At 41.9% G+C, this 16,516-nt stretch overlaps 2 long non-coding RNA genes across 2 annotated transcripts in view; both read left to right on the top strand.

Moving 5' to 3' along the window:
• Positions 1-16,516, top strand: part of LOC146811416 (uncharacterized) — a 232,224-nt gene that overhangs the window by 66,386 nt on the left and 149,322 nt on the right. The gene's annotated exons all lie outside the window — the stretch shown is intronic.
• Positions 6,319-8,298, top strand: LOC146811418 (uncharacterized). Its single transcript, XR_014966736.1, has 4 exons — positions 6,319-6,406; positions 6,990-7,084; positions 7,192-7,313; positions 7,999-8,298. It is a non-coding gene; the product is annotated as an uncharacterized LOC146811418 (long non-coding RNA).

Genomic DNA, 16,516 nt, shown 5'->3' with positions numbered 1-16,516 from the left:
GGACCGGAAACAAGCTTCCTAGGACCGGTTTCTGGCATTTCAGCCGTCTTCAGCCAGCTTGTTTCCGGTCCAGGGAAGACATGGTTTGGCAGTTCGGGCTGGACTGTTCCCATAAGGCACAGGGTCAGACTGATTTGCATATGGCCATGTCTGAACTGGGGTTGCAGAGTGGGCTAAAGAACGGTGATGGATCAAACCCAGATCTGTTGACTGGGTGTGAGTGTTTGATTGGTTCTGATGCTCCGTCCATCACACCCTCTTTTGTACCGCTTTATAATTATATAGAAAACATTTGCAAACTAGGATATTTTGCCATTCATGTTTGAACTGCTGTTGTGGAAAAAGGGAAAAGTGCTGATGACAAACTCCATGGCTCGGCGACAAATGTCTTGTGCTTCCACATTTTATCGTATTTGGGACATTCTGTGATTAGAAGCATATCCCACTTTGTGAATGTGTTTTAATGTCAATAACTCATTATAACCTTAAATAATCGTGTATCCATTGGTTGATTAAACTGGGCAGTGAAATGCCAAACAAATACTAACAAGCATTGGCATAGCCAATAGGTCTCGCCTTTGGGACCTTATAAGTGTTTAGCTATGCAACACTTGATGTTGTTGCACCAAGGATATTGTGCTGGATAACTAAACACTTATAAGGTCCCAAAGGCAAAACCTATTGGCTATGCCAATGCTTGTTTAGTTTGTGAAGAACTCTACTTCTTTTGGGCACCACACCCTGGTCGCCTCTTGGGTCTTTTCCTGGGTTCCCGAGCCTATGGTGGTACCCTATTGTTCTGAAATGCCTGGGGGCCCTCGGTCCTGTAGGCTTCAATCCATTCCCACGCAGACCTCGGGTCATCGCAAAAATGAGTTTTCCCATCAGGGAGTATACGCAGACGAGCTGGTAATATCAAGGAGTACTGAAGTCCTTCTCTCAGTCCTTTCAAACCTCAAGAAAGGAGGCACGTAATTTTGGAACATCAAACGTATTGTCCGGGGAAATAGAGACTCTGTTGTAGTGCACATCGTACGGGCCCTCACTCCGAGCCTGTTGCCAGAGGGTGTCTCTATCCCTGAAGTGGAGGAGCCTAGCCACCACCGGCCACCGGGGCCGCCCTGGGGCCGGAGGCTTAGCTGAAACACAGTGCGCTCTCTCCAGGGTGTAAAAGGTTCATAGTCCCTCAGATGCAACCACCGTCTGGAGCCACTGCTCCAGGAAGGCCACCATGTCGCTCCCTTCCACTCCTTCTGGTAGGCCCAATTCCCTGATTTTGTTTCTCCTGTTCCTACCATCAGCATCCTCAGCTCATTTCTCCAGCAAGCGGACCCTATCCGCTAGGTCTTCCACCTGTGTGGTCAGTTCTTTTTGGGCTGGCTCCAGCTCTGTAAGTATGGATTCCGTCTATTTCACCATCTCAGACAGTTTCTTATGTTCGGTTCCAAGGAGACCCAACCCTACTGATACCGTGCTTATATCCTGGTGCAAGGTGGCCTTCGGGTCAGCGATTGCCTCCAATATTTTAGTCAATTGCTGTTGTACTAGGTCCTCCTGGTCTCCCTGCATTCTGTCATGTCAGGTCTCTTCTTGTTCCTGGGTGGGCCCAGTTTGTCTCGCTCTAGGTATGCCCATTGTATTGGGAGGATCCCCCTCAGTGCTATCGTAACAAAGGTGCGTTTTGGGGTAACGCTTTGGCTCGTGAGCACAATTATATGCCCCAGACCTTCTAAGGGATGGGGTCATCTAGCCCCAGCAGCTGGCTATCTGGGTTCAGGTGTATCTCTGGGTGAAGTACTGCTTCTTTTAAACGTCCAAACCAAGGTAGTTCCTGGGTCTCCTTGGGCTTGGGCTGTGTCCAGCGCCACACACTCCCCCACCATCAGGTAAGTTCCATGTGCTGTGGGGCGTGAGCACAACTCCCCTGGTGACTGCACCGCTCCTAAATCCAATCGACTAAATTTATTGCCAATATATCTAGACGGGGGCCAAAGCCCGCCTGCTGGGGACTCTCTTGGGTCCGGTGTGGTATGAACCTTACTTAGTCCGTCCCCCTCTAAGCAGGCTTCCGAGTTGTGGTCCATTGGGCCTGGCCCTGGGCTGTGCTCGGTCTTCTCCTGTGGCTCCTGCCTCTAGATCACGGGTGAGCCACTCCGAATTCAAGGCCTCATTCGTGTAGCGTCCCCAATAAATCAAGGCCCTCACTCTCCTCAGCTCCCTGGAGTTAGCAGTCTCTGGCATTGCTAATCTTCTCTATTCATTATTTGCCCAGAGTCGAGCCCCGAGGGGTCACTGCAACTCGCCTCCTCACGCCAGCATTCCGGTCGGCTCCCCTACTGCATGGGTACTGCTCTGTTGCGTTTCGTCTCCCAGGGCGCTGTCAGACCTCCAGGCCTCCACCTGCTCCTCATGGCGGCACAGCTCCTCCATCACCGGGGCTGTAGTCGGCCTCCAGGGCCCTGCCTGCGATCCAGCAGGCTGACTCTCGTGCCTCTCTTCAATCCGCTAGGGGGTCACAGCCGGTGCTGTACTGCTGCGTTGGGCTAGCATTTCCGACTTTCGTGGCCCTGGTTTCGCCCGGATCGCTTCGTTTCTCCGACACCTTTTCCGCCATCTTGGGCCTGTGTCATCCGGAGCGTCCCCTTCTGGACTTAGCTATTCATGCTCCGCCAGGCAGTGAGCAGCACAAAACCTGTTCCGGAGTTCTTCCTGGTCCCCGAGGGGTCCTCCACCGAGCTATCACCGATATAGCAGGATATATGGTAGGCCGGCGCGGAGCTGCAGGCTCTCGCGACCGCTATCTCAGGCGCCCAAGACACGCCCACCCTCCTCCCAGATTTTAACTTTCCCGAGTTGCTTTGCCTTTCACTCAGTGTTGCCAGATTTTGAGACCCATCCCAAGCCCAAAGCCGCTCAAATATAAGCCCAAATCCAGCCCAACGCAGACCAGTTCCAGCCCAAACTTGCAAGTCTCAAATTATGCAGAAATATAGTCATCAGAAACAATTTTAAGGACAAATATACATTCTATTCAATATACAGATAGTGGGAGAGAGTTAACTGGGCACCTGCCTTAACGCTACTCATTTTTAAGACCAGTCCTCACTGTGACTTTGTCATGTGAACCTTAGACCCATCTTAGGTTCTACTAATTGGATTTTGTCATTTTATTAATTCAAATTCGCTCCATTTTGTAAATTGATTTGGAATTGGAATTGTGTTTCACTTTATTAGTGCTGGAGTGCTGCATAATTATTTTAAACATTGCTTTCAAGTTAAGCCTGATGGCTTTTGTGCCAATCTACCAGTGGGATAATCACAAATGTATTTATTGCCTTTTGTGGCGCACCCCGACAGCGACTGTGTTTATTATTTGAGTGGGGCTTTCACTGTTCTCAACTAATAACCCAATTTCTTACACTTTACAATATTATTTATGAAGTTTATTTGCCCCTAGAGACAGTAGTGTATATTTACCTAAACATATAAATATACATACTCCGGATATGTAAGAAGAAACTGATAATCGTTTTAAACATATTTTGACACTGTTCCAGAAAAATATGCATCTCTACCAAAATCTGGGGGCTAACTGACATTGAACAATATCAAAGAGCTTAATGTGTTCAGTTTGTCCAACTGCTGGTGTGAGTGATTCAGACAGCAGATTCTATTAGTACTGCATTTTTAAGTTGCCATTTTGATCTTGTAAATACATTACAAAAACTGTGTCTAAGAGCAAACAACAAATAGATTGTCCACCACCATATTGGCCCTTGCAAGTGGACAGAAATTATAAAAACAAGAAAAATGAAAATACCACACCTTGGCATACTGTAAGCACAGCAGTGCCAGACATACATAAACCTGCCACTTATGTGTATGGAACAATAAATAACAGTACATCACAAGGCTTTCAATATTTGCTAACTAAAAGGTGTGATGCTCATCCCAGTCTCACTCGAACCACGCAATACGTGGCTGAAGAGCCCTAACTAGGCTGAGACTCCTCCTAGGTTGCTTGGGTTCCGGTTCAGGGAGAACCTGGGCTGGACTGTTCCCATGAGGATCAGTGTAAAACATGATTTGTATATGACCGGGTCAAAACTGAGGTGGCACAGTGAGCAAAAAAACGAGTGACCATACATTTTATCCATATGTACATTTTTTTTTACAGCGTAAGCTGTTTACATTCACGAAAGGCCCAAAAGAGCTTTTAAAAAAATATAAAATAAAGAGGCAAGGGAAAGGATTCGTGAAGCCAGTCTTTAACAACATACTGCAACATTTTTGAAGCAGGCACAGAGAAGGCTCAGGCCAGACTCTCCAGCGCTGTGACCGAATTGAGCTCCTGGGCTGCCTGTGATATGGGCGTATGGCTGTACTAAATGCAAGGGGAGAATCACTGCTGAAAGACTTACCTAGCATGGCAATTTACATCAGTAAAGAACGGGTAGAATAATCGATACAAGACAGTGATGAGTTAGCTCTTCCCAAGATAGTCTAAAGGGGAGAGGACAGAGCTGCTTGCATGGGTAGCGATGGAAAAGGGCGACACAAGACTCGGGATTATGCTCAAGAAATACTGGCATCTTTTACCATAAGGTAGGTAGGCCCCACCACTAGTACAGCCATATATCACTACTTAATTCAAAGCTTATGCGCAGCTATATGCTCACCGGCACAGCCTGGAAGCAGGAGAAGTGTGGCTCACTGGTTAGAGCAGGCAGACCCTGAAGCAGAGGTCAGACCCGGGACCAGGGTTCAATTCCCGACGCGGCAGGGTCTTGAGCTCAAATGTCCATGGACTCGATAATTCTCGCTTCGGTGCCTGACCTAATCATGGGTTCACACTCTGCAACTCTGGGCATTAAGCTTGCTTAATCTCCACAACGGCCCCCCGCGGCGGGATGCCTGGCTTTCACCTTGGGGATGCCCTGTAGGGGCTATCTCACAGAGAAAAGCCAGGACGGGTTCCCAAGGCAAGCGCGGAGATACCCCTTCGGGGGTCATTCAGGCGCTATATAAGAAACATAATAAAACATAATAATAATAATAAATAATAATAATAATAAACACACACACAAAATACGTCCCACGCCGGCCACACCACATTCTCGAATTTCTCTCCATTCACATCCCAACTCTCACAAGCCTATGCGTCCTACGTCTCGCTCCTTTTCCCCTCACTACACAAGGCGCAGGCATACAATCACGATAGCAAAACACGTAAGACACTGAAACAATACAAACACGAGTCACAAGAAGAGCACGCTTTTCCACCGGATGTATTACGTTACAACGCATGCTATTACAACGCATACCATGACAACGCATTTTTTACAACGCAAACACTATTACACCGCATTATTTTACAACGAATACTGTTACAACGCAAAACTGAGTAAAATAATTAAAAGTGCATTTACAACGAAAACAATTACAACGCATACCATTACAACGCCAAAATATATATAATTTTTTTTAAAAGTACAATAAAATCTGGCACGGGATGCAGGGAAATTAGGGGTTTTAGGGTGGGGAAGTGTATTAAAATGTGGAGCAAAACTGAATGTAAATTAACTGAAATGCATTACAAAATGAATGCTCGAGTATTTAAATTAATACTCTAGTATTAAAATTAATACTCTAGCATTACAAATAATACTCCAATTTCCTAAAATCTGTTTTTTCAAATTTAAAAGTTTTATACAAATAACGAATAATAGAACAGTAAATATACATGCAAACCATGATTATCTCAGAAAATAAGTAAACGGATTAAAACACAACACATACACATAGTCGCCATTTTAACCATCCCACATCTAAAACTTGTCCTACAACACTTTCTATGAAAACAATAGCAAAATACATGTTCCAAAATGGATGCCAAAACGGAGCTAATAAAACACATCTTTTAATGCTATTTTAAATTATAATTTTCCACAGCAAATAAAAGTATAATAAAAAACACAACGAACGCAGTTTTTAAAAAAATCAATAATGACACTGACTAAAACTTATAAATACCAGCAAGACACCATTTTACAATCAGTTGATTATCAACTACCAGAGAGACCAGACGCAAAAACCTGACCCTCTGACTCCTAGACTGAGAGAACACTGCAATCCATTGGAGAAGCATTCTTTCTTTTCTACTACAAGTAAGTTTCTATTATTTTTTAACACCATGTTTTCTTTAAAATCATGTTTCATTACCATCCAAACAATGCTGCAAAAAATGTACTCTAACCATTTTTTTTCTGTGAAGTAACTTTAATATATGCGGACTTATCTTTTTTTTTTCCTAAAACAGGAATTTGTTTTTCTATCAAAACCAACATATCGTTTGCAAAATTTTCGTTCAACACAACCTACACGACTCACCTTTCTAAATGTGAAGGTAAATTTATCATATACATGTAAAATTTTGAAAATAAAAACATTTACTTCACCATTCGTAAAACTGTTGGATGGTGTAGGAGTAACAATTACTTTTTTTACTACTTGAAGGTGCATCATTAATGTGTTGGATGGTGTATGGGTAATAATTACTAATCTAACTCCAGGAAGGTGCAGCAGTAGGGAAAGTGTGGGATGGTGTAGGAGTAACAATTACTAATCTAACTCCAGGAAGGTGCAGCAGTAGGGAAAGTGTGGGATGGTGTAGGAGTAACAATTAGTATTCTAACCCCAGGAAGGTGGAGATGAAGGGAAAGTGAGGGACGGTGTAGGGGTATTCATTACTATTCTAAATCCTGGAAGGTACTACATTTTTGAAAGTGTAGGATGTTTAGGGGTTCTTATTATTTATCTAACTGAAGATAGGTGCAGCAGCAGGGAATATGTGATTGACTTTAATAAAATGTTACCTTTACAAACAAGTTTACAAATGTTGCAATTTTCTCCAACGTTGTCAAAATTGTTCATTTCTTAATAGTATTTTTTTTGTTTTTCTCACATAATTCTTTTCAACTTTGTCAAAGGTCAAAAAACAGAAGACCTAACAACCAAAAACTCCAGCCAGCAGGCCAAAACCGTACCACAAGCAAATCCAAGAAAGAAACACCAGAAACAAAAGGTATTTTAAATAAACACTGTTATAAATCCAACAATATAAATGTTCAATTTTTCAAAACATTGACAATGTTTCCCAGTTCTGAATTGTTTTTTCTATCTGTTTTTCAGATAAATCTTTGCTACTGTATATGAAAAGTTGAAAAAAAGAAGACCAAACAACCCAAAACTCAAGCCAGCAGGCAATAACCATACCAGAAGTAAAACCTAGAAAATATCTCCTAAACCAAAAGGTATTTAAAATAAACACTCTTATAAATCCAACAATCTTATGGACTAACCTTTTTTTTTAATTTTTAAAATAAGCTGCCACAATATATAAACTATGGGTTGTAGTAGGAATATCAATTACTATTCTTACTCCCAGTAGGTACAGCAGTAGGGAAAGTGTGGGATGGTGTAGGGGTAACAATTACTATTCTAACTCCAGGAAGGTGCAGCAGTAGGGAAAGTGTGGGATGGTGTAGGGGTAAAAATTACGATTCTAACTCCAGGAAGGTGCAGCAGTAGGGAAAGTGTGGGATGGTGTAGGGGTAACAATTACTATTCTAACTCCAGGAAGGTGCAGCAGTAGGGAAAGTGTGGGATGGTGTAGGGGTAACAATTACTATTCTAACTCCAGGAAGGTGCAGCAGTAGGGAAAGTGTGGGATGGTGTAGGGGTAACAATTACTATTCTAACTCCAGGAAGGTGCAGCAGTAGGGAAAGTGTGGGATTGTGTAGGGGTAAAATTTACTATTCTAACTCCAGGAAGGTGCAGCAGTAGGGAAAGTGTGGGATGGTGTAGGGATAAAAATTACTATTCTAACTCAAGGAAGGTGCAGCAGTAGGGAAAGTGTAGGATGGTGTAGGGGTAACATTAGAGCTAGTGTATTTACTTGTACAGACTAATTTTTTTTTCTTCTCTTCTCTTCACAGATAATGTCTACTCTTGAAGCTGCTAAATATATTAAATCTAGGAAAGGGAAAAATGTATTGAACCATGCAGGATACATATATAGTAAGGAAAGAAGAAGTTTTCCTAGAAATCATTGGAGGTGTGTGCAATACTACTCTACCCATTGCAGTGGCAGAGCGGTTACACTTGATAATTTAGTTGTAAAAACAACATAACATAACCACTCTGCCTCTGCAATGGAGGTAGAAATAAGAGAAACTGTAAATGAAATGAAAGCCATTGCAAGCGCCTCCAATGATTCTACCGGATCCCTTTTAAGAGAGGTTGCACAGCATGTCCCCAGTCATGTTGCTAGTAATATGCCTATAATTCCTAATTTGAGACAAATTATTCAAAGACAAAAGCAGACAAGTAACATCCAATTATCTACACCACATACATTTTCTGATATTAGAATTCCACATGATCTTTCTATTTCTTTTGCTGATGAACCTTTCCTTCTGCATGATAACGAAAACCCTCCGAAACGAATTCTTATTTTTAGTACCCCACGTAACCTAGCTAAGTTAGAAAATAGTGAAATTTGGATGATGGATGGGACGTTTAAAAGTACACCCCATCCTTTCACTCAAATTTACACTATACATGCAAAAATTAACAATAATGTAATCCCCTTAGTATATAGTTTGCTACCTGATAAGACTTCTGCAACATACTCTGAACTTTTATCAGTTATTAAAAATAAAACTTCCCAAAGTCCAAGGAAAATAATAGTAGATTTTGAATTGAGCATGATCAATGTGATCACTAAAACGTACATGGATACCCAAATTCAGGGATGTTTTTTCCATTTTTCCCAGGCATTTTGGCGTAAATTACAAAAAACATCCCTGGTTGCAGAATACTGTCGAGATAGCAAACAACAGTTTGAATTAAAAAAATTAACAGCACTTTGTTTTGTTCCTCCCGATAGTGTGGACGAGTACTACACTGCTATTACAGAATCTGATTTTTTTACAAGTAATGAAGAACAATTGGCACCCATCCTAAATTATTTTGAGGACACATGGATTGGGCACCTAAGCAGATCGGGTCGCAGGAGGAAGCCACGATTCCATGTGGAGTGGTGGAACTGTTACACGAGCTGTTTAGAGGGAGAAGCAAAAACAAATAATGCCATTGAGGGATGGCATAACTCCTTCAACCATACAATTGGCAAACCTCATCCTAATTTCTACTCTTTCTTGGAAACTTTGAAGAAGGAGCAAAGTTTTCATATATATTTTTAAATTATTTTTAGTATTACAGTTCAAATAAAAAATTATATATTAATTAATAATATAATTAATAATTAAAAATTAAATGTTATTTTAATATAAATGGGTTATTTATTAATTTCCATTTTTTTTAAAAGTAATACTCAAGTATTTTACATTTTCTTATTATTTTATTTTAATCAATAAATACGCAATCTTTTTTTATATTATTTATTTTATTACTTAAATTATTATTAAATACACTATAAATACTGAAGTATTTTTCTTTATTTTTAATACTCTATTATTTAACAATATCTTTTTTATTTTACTTTAATACTCCTTTAGTACTCATTCTTTTTTTTAAATAATTATTAACATTTTAAAAAAGAAAGCTAAAAATACTCAAGTATTAATCTTTTATAATACTACTCATATATTTTACTTTTTCTTATTTATTTATTAATACTCAAATATTACTCTATCATTTTTTAAATATTAATATGTTTACTAAATACTAAAATATTAATTAATTAAATTTTTTTTTAAATTAATAAACATGCGTTGTAAAGGTCTATGCGTTGTAAAAGTACTTACCATATAAAAGCATGCGTTGTAAATGCATGCGTTGTAAAAGCTTTTGCGTTGTAAAAAATGCGTTGTAAAAGCATTGCGTTGTAAAGGTTGTTTACCTTTTCCACCCAATACTCCCAGAAGTAGCATGTTGTCACTCTACAAATGCTTGTTGTTAGGGCTTCAAAGAGATATACAGATAAAACTACAAAGCAATAAAGGCAGTTAGTTCTTCCTCGAAGAGAAACAGGAGCCTTCCTTATTTACTGTCAATGTCTGACTTATAACTATACTTATAACTGAGGCCATCAACAAAGGGTGCAGGTTTGTTCATACCAACCATACCTCAACGGGGTGCCTGCGCCATGTACCGGTGCGGCCGGCGGTTGCTGCATGAGGACCGAAGCAGAGGAGTCAGAGGGTGGAGATCCCGAATTGAGACAGGAGGGTGCACACAAAGAAACTTCCACGGCCATCTTATGCCTCCAACCCTGTGCAGTCGTCCAGGGTTGTTGTCCCGAGTGACATGCGCCGAAACTCCGAAATAGAGAGCCCCCCCCAGCCAGCATTTTCAGGAATAGGCAGCGCGGCGCCGCCCAGAGCTGTCAATCATTGGTAGCGCTTTTGCGCGCTTCTAGATTGACAGCCCTGGGGACTCACATTGGCCCGCACACACACTACCATGCTAGGTGTCTTGGCTGCACTTCACCACAATTCACACAAGTGTGGGTGTGTGGTCTTGGGTCCGCCTCCAATTATTAGCACCTTCTGCGCCACTGTGATAGGCGCACGCCAGGACTCCTTGTGGTCGGCGCCCGCCCAAACCAGTAAATTGCGCACACTGCACTAAATACCGCCCAAAAAGTATCCCCCCGCCAGGCATGGATTTTTCCCGCACAACTGGGAAAAATGTCACCCAATTGTGCGGGAAATAGCCCAATCTGGCAACATTGCTTTCACTTGAGTTTCTTATCTTTTTTTTTCAGTTGGTGTTATCTTAATTTCAATTAGCTTTTCTTTAGTTGCTTTTGATTTTCCTCCCTTCAGTTGCTATAGATTTCTATCACCTTACCTTATTTTCTCCTTCCTAGAGCGTCACTGCTTTTAATGTATGTTTATTCATTAATACTGTTACTAGCAGATGTTAGTGTTACCCAAGCTAAGGTGGGACCCAGTTTGTCAGCCTAGGAATGATGAAAGATTGAGCTGTCCTTGTCAGGAATCAAACTCATGCCTGCCAATCACAGAAGTGATGATTGTCACTTTCTCAGCCATCCTGAGCTCCATTTGTTTTCCTGATTTTCATGATTGTATGCGGTTTCTTGAGCTACACTGACTTTTTCTCCAGTCCCATTGACGTGTCTTTGATTCTTGATGTGTGTCTTGAGCTGAGATTCTGTCTCTGGGCTTCAGCAGCTTTTCCTCGAGTGCGAATGCTTTTGATTTAGCAGTTGATGGTCAAATTATCGAGGTCAAGAAGAAACCCTTCTTTAAAATAGTAATCTAAAAAAAGTTATCATTAAAAATACTTTGCAAATATTCCCAAACCTAGAGCACAAAAGCAATAAAAACGTATAGATTTGTGAATGAAGAGCTGATGGTTGAGTCGCCCTTTTGAAAGGAAGTGGAAACATCTAAGTGGTGGGTGAGTGGGTTTGGAGAACTGTGGGTAATTATGGTTGGGCATTGTGCGCTGTAAGGAAGGGTTCGATGTTGCTAGGAGAGAGAGGGTGTTGCAGGAAATGTTTGGGGACTGGTAATGTATGTTACCCCCATTTGGATGATTTAGTTAGGGGCATGGTGTTGGGTTAATAATATTATGTAAGCTATTTTACAAAATAAAATCCAGTGTTTTTGGAGATTTGTTTTTCCATTCAACATCCTGCGTTTTTTTCTGGAGTTTCTTTGTGTTTTCTTGAGATATTGTAGCAGGTTTATGGACTCTATTGGCTTTTTGGAGCTGTTTGTGCTGTCATTGAGTACTTCCTGTTTCTCCCGATTACTGTTGTTTTTTTAGGTCTCGCCTGAACCAGCGCATGCGCTGGTTTGGCGAGACTTATTGAGAGGGCTCCAAAAAGTGCTACCAGGCCAGCCTAGAGCTACAGTGCATGTGCGCGGGCGCGTGCGCCACGCTTTACCGCAATTACTTTCACTTTCGCTTTGATGTTTGATCGCGATCGCGGTCAATTTCACTTTCGCGGCCGCTTGGCATAGCCAATAGGTCTCGCTTTTGGGACCTTATAAGTATTTAGTTATGCAACTGTTGCATGGCTAAACACTTAAAAGGTCCCAAAGGCGAGACCTATTGGCTATGCCAATGCTTGTTATTATTCCCACTAACTGTAGCATAAGCTTTCCTCTCAACTTATCAGCTGACATAATTGCTACTGGTCTGCCATATCCTAAAACAATTGAAGTGAGAAGGGTACGCTGCCACTTGGCTGGCAACCAGACCCATTTATCTATCTCCTAATGTACGTGCCACAGTTGAGAGAGCGTTAGCAAATGAGACATGGGATTCCGAGAAGCATGCAAGGGTAAAAACACAAAGTGAGATTTGAATTTCCAAGGAGCTGTTGATTTCACAATAGTACAGGCTCCATTGAACTGATCTGTTTACACGTTATAAAAATCAAGATTTTTTTTGTATTGCTTATAGTAAATGCACTAACAGTGGACTTTTCCATCTGCAGAATATACTGAATGACCAGCAGTGGCAGTGTTTCACAACAGATTTTCCCTGCATCGCCGAGACTAAAGCCAAAAAAAAAAAAGTATTCCGGCGTACGGCTTCATTTTACCAATTTATATGGTAAGTAAAACTCTCAATCATTCCTTTGGGCAATCAAATAGACGTTCACTAGATCTGAATGGCCTCACTACCTTATAGTGGGGTCCCGTGTTTGAATATAATTTTGTCAAGATGAAAGAAGCATATCACATTTTGTTGGGTCATGACAGTTAATAAAAGTCTGACTGCCTCCAAGGCTACCAAAGCCTGCTTTAGATCCTGGTGCTAGCAATATTCCATCCGAGGACAGTGCAGCCTTTGAGGCTCGATGTAGATTAAGGATAATCCCTGTTTTTGTATCTCCATCCCACTTTAAAAAATGCCCCAATGCTTTGACTGGTTCAGAGCCCTTTACCATTCCACCTCCTCCTTGCCTTGCAGTCATGAATACAGATAGTAACCGAGTGCATAATTGCTGATATCTCATCCTCCTGTGTGTCACCTTCACCCAGGGCGATTGGTCCAGCGGTGCTCTAATATCATAAAGTTAAGGCAGGATGTCGTCTGACATGAGGGCCACTCAGTTGCCAAGCAAGCAATAGAATACATTTATCTTGGTATTGAAATGAGTAGCAGGGTAGACAGGATGCCCAACTGAAAACTAAGATGGTAAGATAAAAGAAAATAGGGCATTTTTTAAATTTCAAAATTTGTATGAACGTACGTTTGAGCCTAAGAGTCTTGACTTCACTATTGCTGAACCGGTAGTATTTGGCTAAAATGAAGATGGTTAATATGCTATTCATAGTTTTTATTATTCCCATTAACTGTAGCATAAGCCTTCCTCTCTCAACTTATCAGCTGACATAATTGCTACTGGTCTGCCATATCCTAAAACAATTGAAGTGAGAAGGGTACACTGCCACTTGGCTGGCAACAAGACCCATTTATCTATCTCCTAATGTACATGCCACAAATGAGAGAGCGTTAGCAAATGAGACATGGGATTCAGAGAAGCATGCAAGGTTGAAAACACAAAGTGAGATTTGAATTTCTAAGGAGCTGTTGATTTCACAATAGTACAGGCTCCATTTAACTGATCTGTTTACGCATTATAAAAATCAAGATTTTTTTTGTATTGCTTATAGTAAATGCACTAACAGTGGACTTTTCCATCTGCAGATTATACTGAATGACCAGCAGTGGCAGCGTTTCACAACAGATTTTCCCTGCATCGCTGAGACTAAAGCCAAAAAAAAAAAGTCTTCCGGCATCATTTTACCAATATATATGGTAAGTAAAACTTTCAATCATTCCTTTGGGCAATCAAAAAGACGTTCACTAGATCTGAATGGCCTCACTACCTTATAGTGGGGTCCCGTGTTTGAATAGAATTTTGTCAAGATGAAAGAATTTTATATCACATTTTGTTGGTCATGACAGTTAATAAAAGTCTGACTGCCTCCAAGGCTACCAAAGCCTGCTTTAGATCCTGGTGCTAGCAATATTCCATCCGAGGACAGTGTTGCCTTTGAGGCTCGTGGTGGATTTTTAAGGATAATCCCTGTTTTTATATCTCCATCCCACTTTCAAAAAGGCCCCAATGCATTGACTGGTTCAGAGCCCCTTACCATTCCACCTCCTCCTTGCCTTGCAGTCATGACTACAGATAGGAACCGAGTGCATAATTGCTGATATCACAGCCTCCTGTGTGTCACCTTCACCCAGGGCGATTGGTCCAGCGGTGCTCTAATATCATAAAGTTAAGGCAGGATGTCGTCTGACATGAGGTCCACTCAGTTGCCAAGCAATCAATAGAATACATTTATCTTGGTATTGAAATGAGTAGCAGGGTAGACAGGATGCCCAACTGAAAACTAAGATGGTAAGATAAAAGAAAATAGGGCATTTTTGAAATTTCTAAATTTGTATAAACGTACGTTTGAGCCTAAGTCTCGACTTCACTATTGCTGAACCGGTAGAATTTGGCTAAAATGAAGATGGTAAATATGCTATTCATAGTTTTTAGGTCTCGACTGACCCAGCGCATGCGCTGGTCTGGCGAGACTTATTGAGAGGGCTCCAAAAAGTGCTACCAGGCCAGCCTAGAGCTACAGTGCATGTGCGCGGGCGCGCGCGCCGCGCTTGACCGCGATTATTTTCACTTTCACTAATTTATAGTTGTCCTTCATCTGTCTGTCCCGCCCTATCCCCGCAGAGTCCGCATGATTTGATTGCAGCTATCTAGTTCATCGGTGTCCTTCTTCTCTGTCTGCAGCTCCCCCTACAGACTTCGCCTGCATTGGAATCCAAGCGCTCCCCATCCACAAAGCACTGATGTCATGGATACACGAACCACTCACATCGGAGATGCACTTCTCATTCAGCCTCGCGTACCGCTTGGCACTCACCTTGGCTCCAGGCTGGCATTATTGTCTGGGCTAGAGATGGCTGCGCATCCTCCCCTGAGCGAGGCTGTCTACAGTTTCCAAATCTCAGAGACATGCCCCTAATGGGTGTTCGCTTTCAACAGACTTCCGTCACAGCTTACTCCAGCGCCCAGGAACTGCGGGCTCGTCTGCTCCGCTGGCTCGGAGTCACCTTCCATTAACCTGCTCATCCATTCCCTCTTCCAGTGCCTTGTTTTTACGTTTCGATTTTCTCACATCCCCTCGGTTTCGCTTGTAATTTTGCACCTGGATTTTGCCTCGTGCGCTTCTCTCTGTGCTCCACCTGACACTTGAAAAACAATTTCACCTTCTTCGTGCGAAATGTTAGTAAATGATCGTGTCTCTGACGAGTCTGCTGAGAAATTCACATGGGCTTCACTTCTCTTCATGTTTAAATAACATTACTATTGCATGTCGTCAAACTGACTTCCAAAAGAAGAGAACAGTGCTATCAATATTATATTTCAAGAAGACTTCTGCCGTTCATTTGAAAGTTTTTACCAGGAAATGCAGAAGCTGAAATGACTTTTAAGGTACACCTAAAACACAATCACTGAACTGACAATGTATGCATGGGTGGCCTTCAACATTTTGAGTAGGTCCAGCACAAGGCTGGGATGTGCCCAGCGCCTAGTGCGCGCGCACTCAAAACCTTTAACAAGGTGCCGGCGCCTGTGAGCCTGCCTAGAATAGTTTATTTAGGCTTTGGCTGGGTTGCTGCAAAACAATGACATGCTAGACAATAACTACCTCTGAATTTGTGGAATACCAAAGAATCAACAGCACAACCAGGATTAGGTATGGGCAGTGGTCGAATTGGGCGGGATCGGAAGGGCACGCCATGCCCCTACTTCTTCAATTCCAAGGATTCCGTTCCCCTACTTTTTTTATTTTGAAAATGCGTCCCGGGACGCAAGAAATCACCATCGCCTTTAAATAAAGCTCGGCGTTTCCTAGCATTCGAGGACGGGCGGCAGAGAAGTAACAGGACTCTGTCTTTTCCTTCTTGCTCAGAGAAGAAAAATACAGTGTCCACTTCTGCTATTCTGCTTCAGCTGCCCCTCCCCACTCTTTAATTCTTCCCTCTCTTTCTGTCTAGCAGTTCTTCTCTTACTGAAAACCGTGACTTCAAGATGGGGTTCTCACTCTCTTTCCTCTCCTTTGTTTTATTTGCTCCCCTATGAAATTGATCCAAAAAAGAAAATAAATTTTGGTGGAAATGTCGTATTTAATTCCAAAGTGCAGCATCTGTAATAAAAGGTAAAAAAATATGAAAACTAACTAAAGTAAGACAGAGTGGTAGCAAACTGGCCAGATTGATTTTATTCACACCCAAACACATTAGCGCCACTTTTACAGAGTTTGCGAGTGAAGCGCTATTTTTGTTTTCTTGTCTTTGTTTTACCTGGGCTTGCAACTAGTGCACCAATCCTGGAGGTACTGCAAAGTGTGGATTGGAAAACAAAATGTGTACTGTAGCTCTGCGTCCAGGGATGTGGTGTTTTTACCATACTGCTAACGTTTTTTA

The sequence above is a fragment of the Triturus cristatus genome, chromosome 7, assembly GCF_964204655.1.
Source record: "Triturus cristatus chromosome 7, aTriCri1.1, whole genome shotgun sequence".
NCBI lineage: Eukaryota > Metazoa > Chordata > Amphibia > Caudata > Salamandridae > Triturus > Triturus cristatus.
This window is presented reverse-complemented; position numbering and strand designations above follow the sequence as displayed.